The sequence below is a fragment of the Phalacrocorax aristotelis genome, chromosome 9, assembly GCF_949628215.1.
Source record: "Phalacrocorax aristotelis chromosome 9, bGulAri2.1, whole genome shotgun sequence".
NCBI classification, from domain to species: Eukaryota; Metazoa; Chordata; class Aves; order Suliformes; family Phalacrocoracidae; genus Phalacrocorax; species Phalacrocorax aristotelis.
In genome coordinates this window covers 37236501-37253372 of record NC_134284.1, presented here as the reverse complement: position 1 = coordinate 37253372, position 16872 = coordinate 37236501, and the positions used below count along the sequence as shown (strand labels likewise).

The following is a 16872-nucleotide window of genomic DNA, read 5'->3' as shown; positions in this document are numbered from 1 at the left end:
GGCCACAGTGCTTGGGGATGCCACCTGTGCTGGGGCCGGTTGTGGTGTGGGTCACCTGCTGCTGCCACAGATCAGGGTTTGTTTGGGGCTCTTTGGTGGCCAGGTTGGTTTTTGATTAGTTAGCGGGGACAGTGTGTGGGTGCGCGCTGCCCCTTTCTGCACGGGAAGGCTGCTTTCCAGGCCGTGAACCCACTGAGACCTCTAAAAGTCAGGATAACCATTTCAAAGCAGCTTCTGAAGTCTGCTCGAGTGGCAGTGATCTGACGCCGGTCTTGCGCTGGAGTCTCCATCTCTGCACTCCGCATCCTTCTGCAGCACCGCTCCCTTGGGTCCATTACGCTCTGTGCCTTTCTGCTATTTATTTTCCGTCTCTTTTAAATGTGTGTCCTTTTTGCCCTCTCTTTTCTCATCTGGGCTGGATTAGAAATGCTCTGTTTGCTGTGCAATTAAAGTGGCCTCTCAGACACTGCAAAGTTCAAATAGTTTTAGTTTTTGCCTTAAATATATCTTTTTGGATTTAATAGGCTTTGCAGACTATAGTTTCAAAGTGGTTCTTAATGGGATTTGTACAAGGAACTCTTGCTTTGTGCTCTTAAAGATATATGAGAAATCCTTCCATTGGCATTTAATTTCATCGATTCAGGCATGTCAAGAGGTATCTGTCGGGAATCACATTAAGACTCTGCCTGGATGATGGGTCTGCAAAGTGAGGGCTGCAGTGCATCTGGCAAATTCAACAGCAGCCTGCTAATTAACTAAAATTATTGGCTTTTGCTTTCTTTAATGCTATTGCTGTTATTGTTATTGTTCCCTGGGGAATGTCTCCACTGCAAAGCCCCACTAAGAAATAAAAAGTGATAATAAAATTGGCAGCCAGGTTAAATTCGTACCCACTGCATGGCAGTGATGCCCTGGTGGTAGTGCTCGGTCCGATCTGCCAGGGCCTTGCTGTTCATTTCAAAGATGTCTCAATGACTGGAAGATCCACATTCCATCAATTTGCTCCAAATCTCTGGGCTGGGATTACAAATCCCATTCGAGACGAGGCGATAGAGGGGCCCTGCCAGCCCCAGCCCTTGCCCGTGGGCCAGAGCCCCTGCCAGCGCTCCACTGCAGCATCCTCCAGGGAATTATAACTGCGGTTTAAAGCCTGCAGGTCAGCTGCCCATCCTGATAACACCGCAGCTAGTGCTCATGCAACAAGTGCTTGTGCCGAAGCGCGTTACGGTATGTTTATTAAAATGCACTCAAGTCTGTCATGCTTTTGGTGTTTAAAGGCAAGGAGAACAAGGCACGCGCTGGGCTCTGGAGATGCAAAGCCATTTCTTAGCCTTGACTGTGGCCATCGCACTGCTTTGCCCTGCGGTTCGTGGCTGCAGCTGGCGAGCGAGCCTCTGCTGCTCAGAGCGAGAAAAGGCAACGGCAAAATGGCAAGGCGTGGGAACCCCCAAAAAAGTCTGAGCTGAACTGGAGGCAGAGGTTCAGGGTGATTTTTAGTTTCTCTGAACCAGCCTTTGCTTTGGAGGTTGCCAAGATTTCAGCGGGCACGTTTGTGTTGGTGGTTGCTGTGTTACGGTAATGATGTGTGAAACAGTTTTCGCTTCTCTTTGGGGTATTTTTTCATGCTTTCTTCCCACCTTCCCTTTCTGCCCATCGTGGCTGTGAGCCTCCGAGTCCCCAAGCCCACTTCCACCAGAGGTTTCTTTCTGGGACCAGTCCAGCCCTCTGGGGAAGAGGGGACCTGGATGGGTTTTAACCCAAGCCCTGTGGGAGCATTTCTGGGTCACCACGACCACCTGGGAGGCTGCTGGGTCAACAGCAGCGCAAGGTGCCCAGCGGTGAGCGGCACCGACCGTACACTTTTGCCTCCCATTGCACATGTCGCTATGCTCTGCACCGCTCACCCTCGGCGCTCAGAGCTTCCCAGCAAGCACCGCGACAGGCTCTTTAATTAACCAGATAGGAAAATATTGGAGCTGCACATTTCTGTCCCTAGCAGGAGGCAATGGGTTCTTTCCCTCTGTGTGGTCTCTAAAAGCCAATGCTCGGCTGGGTTTTGGGTGGTGCTGGCTCTGTCTCCAGCCTGTGGCTGTGCTTAAAAGCAGAACCGGTGAGGGCAGTGGGACAACGGTCCCTCACCAGCACCTGCGAGTCACGGCGATGCCTGCTGCCCCATGGGGACATGCAGCACAGAGAGCCACAGGCAGTGGGTCACAGACCCACATCAGCATGCAATGGGAAGCCTTTTCTAAAGGAGACCCCAGCTTTGGGGGTCTGCACCCATCCCAGAGCTCTGCTGCTGTCTCAAGTGAAGGGTCCCTGGTGGAATTTGCTTTGGAGAAGAGCAGCCCCAGGGTTTCTCAGGATCCGTTTAAAAACAGATGGATAACTTTGTGTTTGGGGATATTCTGTTTTGAGGTGAGACATGGCCAAGCTACTATCCAGGGGCACGTGTCTGCCAGCAAGCTGTGTGCCATGCACGTCTGTCAAACACATGTGCACTCTTTGCACTTGCCACGGATGGGAAATGATGAGGGGCAGCACAAACCCTTCTCACTGTTGCCTAAACCATGTCAGATCATCTCTAAAACGTATGTCCTGCAGGCCAGGAGGAGGCAGGCGGGCAGTTCTACCAGCCCAGCGGGGCCGTGAGTGCCGCGTGTCAGTGTGCGTGTCCCTAACGCAGACGGGCGCTGTGCTGGTGGGGAGCACTCCGTGGTGCTGGCACGGGGTGGTCGCACCCCATCCACCTGTGCTGGGACACCTTGAAACACCCGAGCTTCTCGCAGGGTCCTCTGGAAGCGCACACCCCCCAAATCAGGTATTGCTTTTGAAAAGCTGAGCTCACGTGTCTCTGAAACGGCGTCTGAAATCACGGGGAGAGAATGAAGGGAGTGGTGGGAAGCAGAGCGATATCTCTGCATTTCCCACACACGTGTCCAGTGAGCCCGTTCTACTTGGTCTTTATTAAAAAAAGGGGCGCAGTTAAAATGCAGATGTCCTTTTATTAATGAAGAAAAACCAGTGACATGCTCTTAAATGAGGGGAAAGCAATTATCATTTACTCAGATTAATCGGCTGGCGTTCCTCCCTGCCGCTGCCTCTCTCGGTAGCTAATGAAAATGTAACGCGTGTTGAAGTCATCAGCAACAAATTTTTGAATTGCACATTGTACCGAGAGCAGCTTTAATAGCGTCTTCCTGTGAAATGACAGGCAGAAATAAATGTCCTTCAGAATGATTTATACCCTGGATTAGGTGCAGGTTGTAAAAATACACCAAGTTTAAATCACTGTCAACCTTGAAACAACAGCGGAGAAGGTGGTGACCCTGGTTAAAAAGTAAACAAAACAACTATGTTTCTCAATAGATTGAACTGCAAGCTGTCTTTAAAAATAAAATCTGTGCCTCTAATGTCATCTGCTTTTAAATTAAATGGGAGAGGAGGTGGTGTATGCATTTCACAATTAGAATTCAAAACAGCTGGATGGGAAGCCATAAGCCTTAGCAAAGACTTGAAGCTAAGTTGCATTAGTACCTACGTTCAGCTGCTCTTAACTGGGAAATACAGATAAGCCAGGAAACTGAAATAGTGCGAGCAAGAGCTTTTTGGAAGGAAGAGTAAAAGAATATTTCAACCCATTTGCAATCTAAAGAATTTTTTCGTCTTTGCTAAAAGCCCCTCACAAATCCAAATCTCTCCTTATTCCTCTGAAAGCAGCGGAAAGCCCTTTGCCGTCAGTCCGTGCAGCCCGGCCTGGGCTCGTGCTGGCCGTGCTGGGGGCTGGAGGAGCACTGACCTCTCTGAGCTTTGCCCGGGCCAGGCAGCCTGCGGTGCTGTGCAGCCTCACCTCCAGTGGAAGCCAGCGGGCGGTTGCTTCCAGACTGGTTGTCTCTAGGTGAACACTGAAAGACTGAGTCATGCATAATTATTAGATTCTGGAAATCTGTCTGTTTTCCCCAGCTAATATTGCAAAAACGGATCAGAGCTGCAAACAAATCTGTGCCTCAGCACTGTACTGCTGCACGTTGTCTCCGGGTAGCTGAAGGTATTTCAGTGATGTATGTTAATACCTTTTTATCTGTACCTGTGAATTGCCATCAGGACCTTGCTTTGCTACCTGGAAAGCCCCTCCTGGTGTCATGCAGCTCTAGACCGTGGCTCAGCGCAGAGTGGCGCTGGCGGCTTCCCAGGGCTGGTCCAGGGTGGAGCGCCTGAGTCCAGTTGCCATGGCAATGGCCCTCCATCATCAGGGCAACGCTTAATTAAACTGTCCTTCTTTAGATGCCTGGGCCCGACGAGAGGGTCATTCCTAGCTTTCCTATCACTGTCAGTTTAATATTATTTTATAAAAGTCATTAGTGTTCAGCTGAAAGAGAATGGCCTGAACATGCAGCTCTGCGACCTGAAATTTTCCTGTTGTTTTGCATTCTTTGGGGAAAAAAAGCCCACAAAACCAAACCCCACAATTGATGCACTGATGATAACCCCGCGGACGACGGCAGCGCTGGCTGGACCATGGCAGCCCGCTTGGCATACGGGGGGCGCGGGGTGTCTTTAGCGGTGTGGATGGGTTAGAGCCCCCCATGGGGAGCTTGGTGGTGGGACGTGGGTGCCCTCTGAGAGTCCCGTGCGGTTTCTGAGCGGGGTCTGCCTCCTGCCCTGCTCTGCTGTGCATGCACACGCTGTGCCTGTTGAAGCCTGCGTTCACCCTTGCCGCACATGAATCCATGGGTATCCCACGGTCTTCTTGTTTTATTGTCTTTGTGAGTACAGGTCTGCATGAACGTACGGTAAAAGGAGGTGGGAGCAGTAAAATATATATAAATTTTTTTGCATGGACCTGGTGATTGCTTTTTCCAAAACTAACCCAACATACCCCAAAGCAGAGAAAATCAAGCACATTTTTTGTTGTTTGAACAGGTTGGGGAGAATTGCTGAACCCTGCAGCGCCAAGGCGAGCTCCAAAGCAGCGCCCTGGCAGTACTGGTGCCACTGAGAGCCCCTTCAGAGAGACAACCTCGCTGCTTGTTCTTGGCATTCACAGGCTGTGACCTCCCCAGGGAACGGCGGTCCCACCGTGGGGAGGGTCTGGAGCTGAACCCGGTCAGGAGGATGCTCGGCGAACAGAAACGGCCGTGGCACAGGTAGGTGCTGGGATGGGAGAGCAGCTCTGTAGGACACGTGTGGCACCGGTGGGGCTTCCCATGCCTGGGAGAGCCGCCTTCTCATCCCTGTGCTCGGGCAGGGAGGTGCTGGGTGCTCCTGGAGTGGGTTGTGATCTGCGTGGTGGGTGACAGAGCTGCCAGGGGACGCAAATCTGGGCTGACTCAGAGCATACCCATCAGCACCAGTGTGAACTGGGGAGAGGTGGCTGGCATCTCACCAGTAGGCACCAGTGGCAGTGCCTGCACTGAAATACCTGCTGCTCCAGCCGCTGGAATCTTGACCGTTTAACCCCTTGTGGCAAGGTCAGAAGCAAAGTCTCAGCAGTGTTTCTTCCTTTCAGAACATTTCTTTCCCTCTTGAGCAATAAAAGCAAGAGTAAGATATCCAGGGGGAGCTACGGGTGTGGAAGGAGCGGTATAAATTCAGCACACTTTGTTCTCGGGCCAGGATGTATTTCTGATCGGCTCATCCTTCTTCTCTTGTTTTTCCCCTAACTGCTTCACCGGGACAGTTCAGTTCCACCAGGAAGACCGAGGGACACATGGTGTCCCCAGGGCAACATGACGTACACCAGCCTGACCATATTTTGGCTTGGTGCTTGAGAAATCTCCCCCTCACATACCTCACGGGCTGATCTTTCTCCTGTTAAATGCCCTGTGTCCCTGCTCTGTACAGGCAGAGCATCCGAGGAGCTTGGCTGGGACACCAGGGCCAGCCCTGTGCCACGCACGGGCAGCAGGGTCCGGGGTTCGCAGGCATGGAAGCATCCTCCCGGTTTTGGGCATGGATGGGCAGGACCCTGCGGCGTCTTGGCTGAGGGCAGGCCAGTGGGGAGAGGCGCAGGCGGGGTGGGCAGAGGGAGGGTGGGGTCTATATGGCCCTTGCGGAGGGCTGCTGCAGTGGGGGTTAGAGGCAAAGGGCAGAAAAAAGGCAAAGGAGGGGAAATCATAGAATCACAGAATCCTTTGGGTTGAAAAAGAAGCTTAAGATCACTCAGTCCTACCATTAACCCGACACTGCCAAGGCCACCGCTAAACCACGTCCCTGAGCACCACGTGGAAATGAATAGGGTCTGGCTGGGCAGAGCCGGAGGGGAGGAACGGGCCTTTTTCGGGGGATGATCTGTTCCCATCCGCTGAGCCTGGCTCGGGCGTCCCTCCAGGGAAGTCCGTTATGTGGCTGGTTTGAACATAGGCGTGCGGCGCCTGATCGACTCGTGGCTGCTGTGAATATTCATGTGGCCATTTAATGATCCGCCTTTTCCCATGGCACTCCCTGGAGTTGTTTTAAATTAATTTTAAAAATTACCGTTCCTGGTTGCCTTTTAGCAGTTTTTGTGCAGCGTTAACATGGGTTTACCCTGACGGGTTAGTGCCTTTGTGAATGCTAATAGGCAACTAATCTCACAAATGCAAAATTAAAGATGGTCTCTGTTATTATTATGATCACAATTTGATTAAATAAGTTCTCACTGTTCAGTCCAGAGAAGTGGGTAACTCGGCATTGTGTTTGCTCACACGTGGTGTTATCTCTGCAAATGGAACTGGGATTATGAGGCTATTTTTTCATAAAAGTGCATTGTTTTTACAGTCCCTTCAGACACAGGGAACATACTTCGCACGTGGCATTCTCGGCAACATCGCAAAGACTCCGTATATCAAGGAAGCAATAGAAACCAATAGATAGGATGGCAGGGCATAGCACAGCCCAGCTCCTCGTATGGATCAGAATATTCTGCTTTTTCTTTTCCATCTTTCGGGGCCAAATGGGTACCGCTCTCTATGCAATCAAAGCTCTTTCCACCATCCCATTTCTGCTCACAGGGAAGAACTTTGGGCTGTTATCAGAACTTTTTTTATCACAATTCATATGCAGGAAGGCTGCCAAAGTGTAAATGAGTCAATACTACGGTGTAGAGTCACAAATGAAGTTACTATAGAGGATGATTAGCTAATTGTAGTTAATTACTTTGAAAACATAGCACCCAGACCAAACAGAAAGTGTCATAAAGAGATTTTTTGTCACTTCATGTCTAACAGGGTAATAAGGCCCCAACTATGTCCCTACAACTAATTCTTTGTTTGCTTTACAGGCTGATACCTGCTGATAAGATGCTTTACTTTCAAGTGATAAATTATCTTAATTAACTTTGATTGTTTGCAGACAATTTTATGCAAATTGAGACATTTAAGGAACAGAAGCAGAGGCTGAGCTGTGGCTTGGGAGATGGCTAAGGAGCACTAAACTTTCCTCATATCAGTGGGCCTTTTATTCTTAAAAATAAGGATGTGCCTCCTGGGGCGTGATGCTGCAGAGAGGGGGATGGCAGCTGCCTACCTCTGCATGGCACGAGAGAGCAAATGCAAGCACAGATTGCTTTCTCAGCCTTTCCCCAAGGAGATCAGTGGCTTCTCACCACGGGCCAGGATACCCACTGGAGCCTTATTCCAACCCCTCCTGACAAACAGGAGGGACTATGAGTGCGGATTATCTTCCCTGTGGCTTTATTTTCCCAACGGCTTAATTGCCATATCCTAGTTTTATTGGCGATTTTCTCTTTGAGCATAAATCAGGCTATGCCTCTTGCTGGGAATTGTGGTGACCGATGAGGATTTTCACCGTAAAAAGGGAAATGTGTACCAAGAGTATGTGTAGAACACAAACACCCTTAAGGTGGGTGTATTTAAGACCATTAAAATATTTTGAGCTATTTACCAGCAAATTAGACTTGCTAGACATCCCATGTGAGGTCTCAAGTGCCAGGAGGGCGCTGAGCACCCTACAGCACCCAGCAGGGTGCCCGGAGGGGCCCAGTATTTCCCAGGGGTGCTCAGCTGTGGCTGCCCTGCAGCAGCAGGGCCTGGAACAGTATCCTGTGATTGCATCGAAACTCTGCTTGAAAGGTAAAACCAGGTGTTTTCAGTTTTTGTCAAGGAACCCATATAAAGGGGGTGTGGGGGAGGGCTGGTGCTGTGAAGCAGAGTGGGGTGGGAGAGCTGTGGGTGTGCTGGGGACAGCCCTGTCCTGCACCTCTTGCCTGCTGGAGCTGGTAAGTGTTGTGCTTTGTGCATTTATATTTTTTTAAGCTTTTTTTTTTTCCCTTCTTTTCTCTTCTGGTTGAGGTTTCTACTGCTTTTTCCCTGGTGTTTCAGCTTTCCCTGTGTGTGTCTGCTAGGGAAGGGTGAATGTTTGGATTTAATGAGGGAAGGTTGATCTCACCCAGAACTTGCTTCTTGCTGTTGCAAGTATTATGTGCTGATGTTTTTAGTGCCAGATTAAATGCCATTTGGGTATTATAGCTCTCTTTCTCTGGAATTAAAGAGAGGCACCTAGGAACATTATACTTAGTGCTTTATTTTTTTTAATGTAGGATCTCAAAATGTTAATCAGATGAGCCTGTAGCATACAGTAGCCCTGGGACTTGCTGCTCACTTCATGGGATAAGTCTCCTTCTAATAATAACTTCAGCAGAGTGAAAATGTGTTTTCATTTAATAATTCAGGAGGAAAATACAATCTTAGGATGGGGGAAGGCTTCTTTTTCCAGGCTACTAGAGGAAATGGCACTGAGTGTTTCAAAGAAATGGCACTGCCATCTTGCTGTGGTTAGTTGGCTCGAGCTGGCGGTTGTGGGGCTCTCTGGGGCTGTGGAGAAGGCGATGAGCTGGCCAGCTGTTTGTGCACTTGACCTTGGAGGGAAAGGGTAATTTGGGTGCTTACAACTTGAGAGGTGGTTTTTACTGCAAATCAAGCTGCAGCAGGTGAGGTGTGTTTTGACTTAAATGAAGGCAGGGGTTGTTTGCCTGTTTGGGGGGGCACAATTTGCCATAGCAGATCCCCAACACCCCCCTTCGTGGTGCCAGCAGCACAACAAAGAACAGCTCTGTAACCTGATAAGTTAGGAACTCCTATGTAAAATCCTGCTTTTGTATGTAGGAGTTCAGAGGCCTGGTTCTTGGTGGCCTTACAGGCAATGTGGTGGGTGCTGGAAGCCCAAGACCCCAGTTTTTTATCAGTAGACCCAGCTGGGCTGCGTTGGGTACTGGGGTGGGGGTTTCCCAGCTGTTATGTAGAGCAGACCCACCTGCTTGCTGGCCCCTTTCATCATGGCATGCTCTTGCGTCTCCTGCTTACCTGGGGCCTGTGCATTGCTCTGACCTGCTCCCATCCCCCGAGAGCTGTGAGCGAGGGGGTGGCAGTCACCCGGCGAGCTCCGAGCTGGACCCCCAGCAGCTGCCTGTGTGGTGCCAGCCCAGGGAAGAAAGAAAATTGGGTGTATCTATTCCCTGTCCTCCCTACCCTTCAGGTGCCTGGCGCTCTCTAAAAATCAGGAGGAGCCTGGCCCAGTTGGGTGCCAACCTCTATCCCGCAGCTGGCTGTGGTTGTTTGACTTGTTCATGCCTTCAAGTTGTGCTCAGCCCGTGGGCAACACCAAAAGCACCCTAAGCAAATTAAAATGAACTGTAAACTTTGTCAGTAAGCTTTAAGGTTTGCTTCTATGGTTTCAAAATGTTGTTGTTTTTCAAAAAAATTACGAAGGCAAGCATGCTTTCCTTGGTTCTCCCGTGTGGCTGTTTGGGTCTACTTCGGTGACACTGGTGGTTACTGTCTCTGATGTTGGGGAAAACAAGCAAGGGCAAATTCACCAAATGCCTTGTTCTAAATGGCGACCACGACTTCCCCTTTGGCTCTAGATTCACAGTGGGTTTGAAAGTTAAAGAACTGTAGAGTAGCCTGAGTTGGAAGGGACCTCAAAAGATCATCTGGCCCGACCTTTCATGGGAAGAGGAGCTGCTGTGGGATTATCTAGGTACATCTTTATCTTGCTACTGATTGGAAATATAACCCGGTAGCAAAACAAGCTTTGCAGAAATGAATGTAGCCTACTCTTGATAGGATTTTTGTTTAATAATATCAGCCACTATTAATTTTCTTTATTCTCCAACTTACTGAGGAAATATTAGATTGTCATGAAACTAAATTACATCTCATGATGAGTGTAAGTGAAAATGAAAACTGTTGACATTAAAAACATCATCTTACTTTAGTCAGTACCCGGAACCTGAATGTTCATTTTTCTCAGAAGTGTTCATTTGCTGTAACCTTGGGCTTTGGCTTGTCAGTATATCCAGGCTTCCATTAAGCACTTTGTATTTAGTCGAAAGCCGTTTAACCACCAAGCTTCACTGATGAACAATCGGGTATTTTTCAGTTTGAAATCCTCACGCTGCAGTCATGTTTTATTTTCCTGTGCGCCGCCTTTACCTTGCGTGCATGGCTGCCGCCAGGTTGTGTACGCTAACATCCGGGGATACTGGGGAAAACGGGCAAAGCTCTGTCTGTGCATCTCTGGCAGCATCGCTTTTCACAGCGGAGGAAACCGTGCTAGTTCCCCCCCAAATAGTGTTGGCTACTACACGATTGAGCGGGACCCATAAAGGTTAGGCGGTAGTCTTCACAACTAGACTTTTCATATATCTGTAATATTTTGTGTGAATTTCAGGTGAAAATAAATGTACACTCTTTAATTCTTACCACGGCCAACTTTTTTTCCTGATTTCAAGTGAAAAGACATTTCTTTTGACCCGTGATCTTTTCTTGCAGCAATTACCTTTGTGACCTTTTCTTGTGGTTTAGAGATTGAAGCCAATAATGGTTTCTCTGTCTTTGTAGCTTGTAATCTCTACTTATGATTCAGAAAGCAGAAACAATAAATTATGATTTATTTGCTGAGCAGTTACAGCATGCCAGTGATGCTTATTTAGACTATTCTCTCTCCCCTTTTCTTGACCCAATGTCTAACAAAGTCTGTTACCCGGCCCCAGCCATCTGGCCCTCTAAAAGAGCTCATTGGCATGTTATGCAGCGCTCTCGGCTGAGAGGAGGCAGGTACAATCCCAACTGGAACGCAATGGGATGTGCTTTTAAAAAGGTTAGACACTTGAGCAAAGACTGAAATTGAGAGAACTTTATTCTCTTCAAGTTTGTGTTCGTGAAGAATGCTTTTTATTCTATCCAGAGGGAAATGTCCAGCTGGGACAGCTGGGTGTGGGGGTTGCAGTCCAGGTCTTTGTAGATCATTAGTATTTTGCAGATCAGAGGATGCTGCTTGACTTGCTGCAAATAATTTTTAAGGCAAAGGAAGCTGCTGAAGTCAAGTTTATTTCTTCTTTCTCAAGCACAATTATAATACAAGGTACTGTGTGAAACCAGGTATTCTTGAATTTCATACCTTCAATGCAAGGTATTCTTGCATTGCCTGAGTTTTAAATCGTGGTTTCTTAGTTGAAGTTTAATCAAACCTAAGTGTGAATCTGGGGTTGATGAGAGAAAAGGGGTTTAATGGAATAAATACAAAGAGACCTTGCCCATGGCCGAGCGCAGAGGGTTGCTGGTGCTGCGCAGAAGGGCCGGCTCAGGACAGCCCTCGGCTCCTCTCTTCCACCCATCGGATGAGTTTACTGCTATAGACATGCTCTGTAGGTCTAAAAGCCACCATCCTTTGCTGCTGCGGTCTGTGTGACTCCGTCGCCTGGCTGGGGCTGGTTAGCTCTTAATTTGGTGGAAATTCCTGGCGTGCTGCTTTAGCTGTCACCCAGGTGACTTTGCTGTAGGTGTATCAGCATCTTACAAAAGCGAGAAACAAATGAAGTGTAGCAGAATGAAGAGGAGTCAATAAGGAATGATATTTTTAAAACTGCCCAGTTTAAAAAGATGTGTTATTTTCCATCAGCCAGGACTGCAGGAGGATCAATGGGAGATGGAGATCGCTGTGTTCTTGGGTGCAGGGTGGGGGAGTGAGTTCTGTGTGTGCTTGGTCACCGCGGGGGAATAGCGATGCCTGCTTTGTGATATCCAGAAGGGGCCAATACGCAAGCAGTCAGACGTTTCTGCTGCAAGCCTGCTTGTGTTTGGTGAAAATCCCATCTGGACTGGGCACAAAAAGGCAGTGGCTAGTAGGAACCCAGCGTGCAGGGCTACCCGTGTCAAGTGTTGTACTGCAATTCACTTGGTGACACCCGGGAATTTGGCAAAACCTTCGGTATCTGCTGTGGGGGCACTGCCCGTGCATTCACGGGTGCGTTACCCTATCGCTGTAACTCAGCCTGCACTTCCTCCTATGCAGAAAATGGAAGGGAACTGATGTCCATGGTAACTGCTAGTCCAGTGCTGGCTTGTGCTGGGTGTTTTTTCTTCCAAAAATGCCAGTAGGAAGTAGATCCAAACTGAAGACCAAGTCATGGGCAGCTCCCATGGGTCAGGGAAAGTGCTGCTGAAGGAGGAGTCCTGGTCCTGTGGTGTATAAAGCGATCAAAAGCCAAAGCAGTTGCACCGCATTTCATCCCTGCCTGAAGTCACCTGCATGTGACAGCTGCAGGAGTGTTTTATCAGCAGCTCAATGCTTGGGATAACTAAATTGAATCAGAGCTATAAGAGGCCCCAGAAGGCTTCTTGGTGGGTTTTCAGCTCGTGTGACCCAGCTCTGTTGGGAGCTCTGACTCCCCAAGCCGAAGGAACGGAGGGGAAGCGTGTCTGGGTTTGGGCTGAGTCAGCCCGTGCAGGGGTTTGTTCCCCCGCAGCCATGGGGAGAGCAGGCTGCGCCCCAGCTCTTGGCGGAGGCGCTCCGGTGGGGTCCCTGAGTTTAGGAGAGATGGCGGTGCCTGCCATGGCTAGGGGTGGTCTCTGCAAGTCTGGAGCAGAGGCTCGTGTGACCAGGATCGCTGTCCTCGCTTCTGAGTGTGCCCTGCTGACAGATGGCTTGGCCCAGCTGGGGCAGAATGGACCACAGTGGGATCGTGCTAGAGGCGGTTAGTGAAACCGTAACACAGATTTTATAATAACTCTTAGCAAATTTGCAGAGAAGTGCTAGTATTAGCATACACCTGCTGCTTTGAGACCAGCAGATCACATGCATGTCTGTGCTCGCTGCTTGCTCTAGACAGTCATGATCCTGACGCTTTTTTTCCCTATAAATGATGCAAAACAGCCTGGGAGTGCTTACCCTAGACAGTGAGCATGTACCTGTTGCCTTCAGTCCACCTGCGTATTCTCTCATCCAAATTCTCTTCAAAGATGACCGATGGATATATTTTATTGCAGCTTTTAATTGTTTAAAAGCAGCACGCTCAACACAAGTGTCTTCCCAAGGTGCTGGCCTTGCTCTCCCTGCTCTCGCAGATGATCTCCTCAAGGTGGATGTTTTCCAGAGCCTTAAAGGGAAAGGGGGCAACCTCTCCATTGAAAACCTGTACAGGGATATTTTTTTAAATGCTCTAATCTTATAAAGTCTGTAACATTAATATTTGTTCCTCTTCTGCACAGGCAGATAGTTTATATCTAAACAAAAACTTCTGGAAAAATTCCCCTATGCCAGGATGGTTTTTTATACTAATTTGGAATCAAAGGACCTTAACATAATTGCTTATTTGAATAAGAACCCAGTTGCATATAAAATATTTATATTAATTGGGGAATTAATTGCTTATCTAGCAATGCTAAAATAACCTTTTCATGAATCTCAAAGATGAGAACCACCTCTCTAAGGACTACTAAAATGAAGAGACCACATCATCTTTAAGGTTTGCTTATGTTTAAAGTCTCTAAGAATTAAGAGAAAAAAAAACAAAACCCAAACTATTGTAGTACAAAAAGCCTTGTATGCAGGAAATAGGAGTGTCTGAGCAGAAATTCCGCTGCTGTTAAAACCTCATGGAACTTGCGGGGAAACTTCAGAGGAATAAAGTGCACTAAGAGTGTTTGAGTCCTAATTGCAGAGGTTCTCTGGGGACATCTTGCAACACAAACCAGAAGGAGGGCGACTGCAAAGCTGCAGAATCGTAACTTCTGTGTTCGCGCTGCGGGCGTGCAAACAGCATATTTGCAGACTGATAGTGTTACCAAGGCTACGAGTGGTGACAACAGCTACCTCCCTGCTCTTAGAAACTCTTAAAAATAGGTTTCTTTGCTACCTTCAGGGAGAGGACACAAGAAAACTACGTGTATCTCTCTAAATCACTAGTTTGGTGCTGCCTTTTCAATATTACCTCTCCTGCATGTTGGTGTCTCGTATACCAGCGCAGCCAGAGGAGTGCAGGGCTCGGCGCAGTGCGAGGAGGGGACGCCTCCCGGCCCATGCCACTTCTGCAACCCAGGGACCCCCTGGTCCTCGGCGATGCTGCGGAGGCATCGAACACATCTGACAAGGGAATATAAATGCTGCTTGTGCTTTAGGTGCAAAGTGCCTGGTGTCTGGACTGGCTGGTGCTCACCACTAAGCAGGGCAGTGCTGGCTGGGATGGAGACATGCCCAAGCTGGCTTTTGGTAAATGAAGAGACTTGCTTTGAATTTCAGAGGTGTAGCATGCTTGCTTATTGCCCTCATCCCTTCAAGACCGTCCCATACAATGCGGTGCTCTGTTTTATTTAAGTCATTGCTGGATAATGTCTGGCTTGTAAACTACTTCTTTAAAAGCATTATTTACCAGAGGTACTTTAACTTTATTGGTCAAGATCACTCTTGGTCTACCCATCTAGACACTGCAGTATGCATATGGTAAACCAGACAGAATTAATAAAACAAAATTCTTGGCAGGTTTAGCAGTCAGTTAAACTCGGAGGAATTGCTGGTCTTCTAGGGATAATGGGGTGGAAGTAAATATCCAGGAACTTCATGTGTTTGTTCCTGGAGAGTCTGGTCACCCCTCCATTTCTGAAGGAATTTGCACATCAGTAATAAGCTCAGTGTATTTTTTTTTCTTCCAGATTCTTTGGGTATCGTCACAGGAATATAGGGTTGGGGCTGTGAGGCTGGAGGACTGTAAATATGGTATCTTTCCTTAAGAAGGGGCAACAAAAGGCATAATTACAACTACAGGCTTTTCAGCTGGCATTATTCAGCAAGACTCTATACTGGTCTTTTAGGAAAGTTGAATTAGAGATACAGACACAGATTTTCCTGGACTTGCCAAAACCAGCCTGTGCCAAGTTTCCATCCTGACCTGGCTGCCCTGCCCGGCCGCAGGCGCTCGCTGACGCGGCTTCCCGGATCGTCCGGCAGCAGCTCCTGCCAGTCTGAGCCGCGTACGAACGGAAGCGTGCACTTCTACCCCAGCCAACGTACTGACACCTGCTATTTGTCTCTTCCCCTCAGTGCCAAGGGAAGAAACGCTACCTGCAGAGCTTGCGACACGTCCGCGCTCTCAGAAGCGGGTTTTTTTGCCTAACGTGCACGTTTCCGTCAGTGGTGTGTTTCTCTTCCAGTGCTCTGATGACAGCTGATTTAGTTAAGAAAGTACATCTATCACTTCCCTATAACTATGACTTCTCCTGTTTGCTGGCAACAAAAATCTGCTTCAAAGTGAGGACCATTAATATTGTTGCCTTCCCTAAGGGAAATATCTTGCTCATGAATTTAACCGAAAATAAGGATAATAAAGTAATAATGAAACTGGGAGGAGGTTTAAAAGCAAGAATAAAGAAAAGGGGAACCTGGCTATCATGGCAATCAGAAGTATAGGTCACAATATGACAAAAGGGTATCCTTGGACTGCAGGAAGAAAATGGATAGATGTATAGAGAAATAAATTAAAAGGTTGGTTTTTTTTTTCTAAAGTGACTTGTGGGTGGCATTTTGGCTTTTCAAATCAGAGCCTTGTTGCTTTGGGTAGTCTTGATGTTTTGTCTAGAACAATTTTCTGGAAAAAACAGAATATGGCTGCAAGGCTTCCTTTAGTCCGGGAGGGCTTAACTCAGTGCTGTGCTGGGAAGTGATATATTGTGTTTGTGTCTGAACTGGAAAAGCGCCGCACACCCTTGGGAGCCAGGCTAGGTGGTGGCAAGTGGGTGATGCCCATGTCATCTAAATCACATTATCTGTTTCCTTGCCCACCACTCCCCTCTAGAAACACAAGGTTCACTTCCTGGTAAAATTCACTAAATAGAGGATATGTGACTGTTGAGCAGAGTTAGGACTTTAGTGTGGCCGTGGGTGGCGTTTGGGGGTGATGGGGACCTCTGCAGGGGCGATGACAGGGAGGATCTGCTACCCTGGGTGTTACATTGGCAGACACGTTGAACTTTGGGGCGATCATAGGAGGAGGGAGAAGGGAAAGGGGCTGATCTGGGGGACCTGCGAGAAGGGCACTTGAAGGGACATGTGTATCCATTAGCCTTTTCTCTGTGGTGTGTTTTTGCGTTCCCAGATGCGAATGCACCTGCCTGCTCGCAGTGGCTCTACCGCTCACGGCGTGCTCGGGCTAGGAAAGGCTGTTCCTCACGGTGCCTTTAACTCACTGGGAACTGATGAGTCTGTCAGGGAGAGAGCAATCTGCGTTTGTCATCTTCTACCTCCCGGGCCTGCATTTAGTCAAGTCTGACATAGATCTCTGTGTGCTGAAGGGGTCAAGGACCAGGCAGGGGCAGCTCCTCTGACAGCACATGGCTCACGCTGGACTCCTCGAGCTATCCATGTTTATTTTGGTGCCAGATGTAGAAGTTTTGCTAATATTTTTCTCCTCTCAATGCTTGCCATAGAAGTATGGGGCCAAGGGTAATATAAAATCTTTATAATAAGACTCTACAGTGTTGTATGGGTGTCGGCTCAGTGTGGTTGACAGGATTAATACAATCGATCTTGTACACCTGATTGCTGGTGCTCATCGTGGAGGCTCTGGCACTCGCTTGTTTCTCATGGTAGCAAACAGTG

The 16872-nt window shown here is 48.4% G+C and overlaps 1 long non-coding RNA gene across 1 annotated transcript in view; it reads left to right on the top strand.

Moving 5' to 3' along the window:
* Positions 1-16872, top strand: part of LOC142062237 (uncharacterized) — a 365718-nt gene that overhangs the window by 194038 nt on the left and 154808 nt on the right. Inside the window, exon 6 of the long non-coding RNA XR_012662407.1 lies at positions 4924-5147. This is a non-coding gene — a long non-coding RNA (uncharacterized LOC142062237). The remainder of the gene's footprint in view (positions 1-4923; positions 5148-16872) is intronic.